Genomic DNA, 505 nt, shown 5'->3' with positions numbered 1-505 from the left:
CTCTCTCTCTCTGTCTCTCTCTCTCTCTCTCTGAGGTCAGAACACTACCTCTTAATTGGCCCTGAAAATTATTGTCACACTTCCACTTAAGGTGTGGAGGAGAGGAGGGGGGGGGGGGTGGGAGGGGGGAGGAAGGAATGAGAGGTATAGGGTCAGAGAACACTGTTTATATATAAAGAAGTGATTTAACCACTTAAACGCTGTTTATATTTTTTTTCCATCCACACCAAATCGCTTTGCCCTAAAATAGATGCTCACCTCGCAAGGCATCAAATTGCGACGCGCCGTGTGAGCTTGTGGATCTATACACTTTTCTTTTGGATACTGCAGGGGTTCCATTTTTTACAAGAGGTTGAGAATCTGATATTATGGGCTTCGGAGAGATTCCGGATCTGTATACTATGACTCTAGGCGGTCTGATAAAGTTCTATGTGCTATATACAGCCATGGGAGATTAGTTTCTGTAGCACCTCACACATGAGGATTGACGAAATAAAGGTGAATA

This window comes from Protomyctophum bolini (genome assembly GCF_963924005.1).
Source record: "Protomyctophum bolini genome assembly, chromosome: 1".
In the NCBI taxonomy this organism is placed as follows: domain Eukaryota; kingdom Metazoa; phylum Chordata; class Actinopteri; order Myctophiformes; family Myctophidae; genus Protomyctophum; species Protomyctophum bolini.
This window is presented reverse-complemented; position numbering follows the sequence as displayed.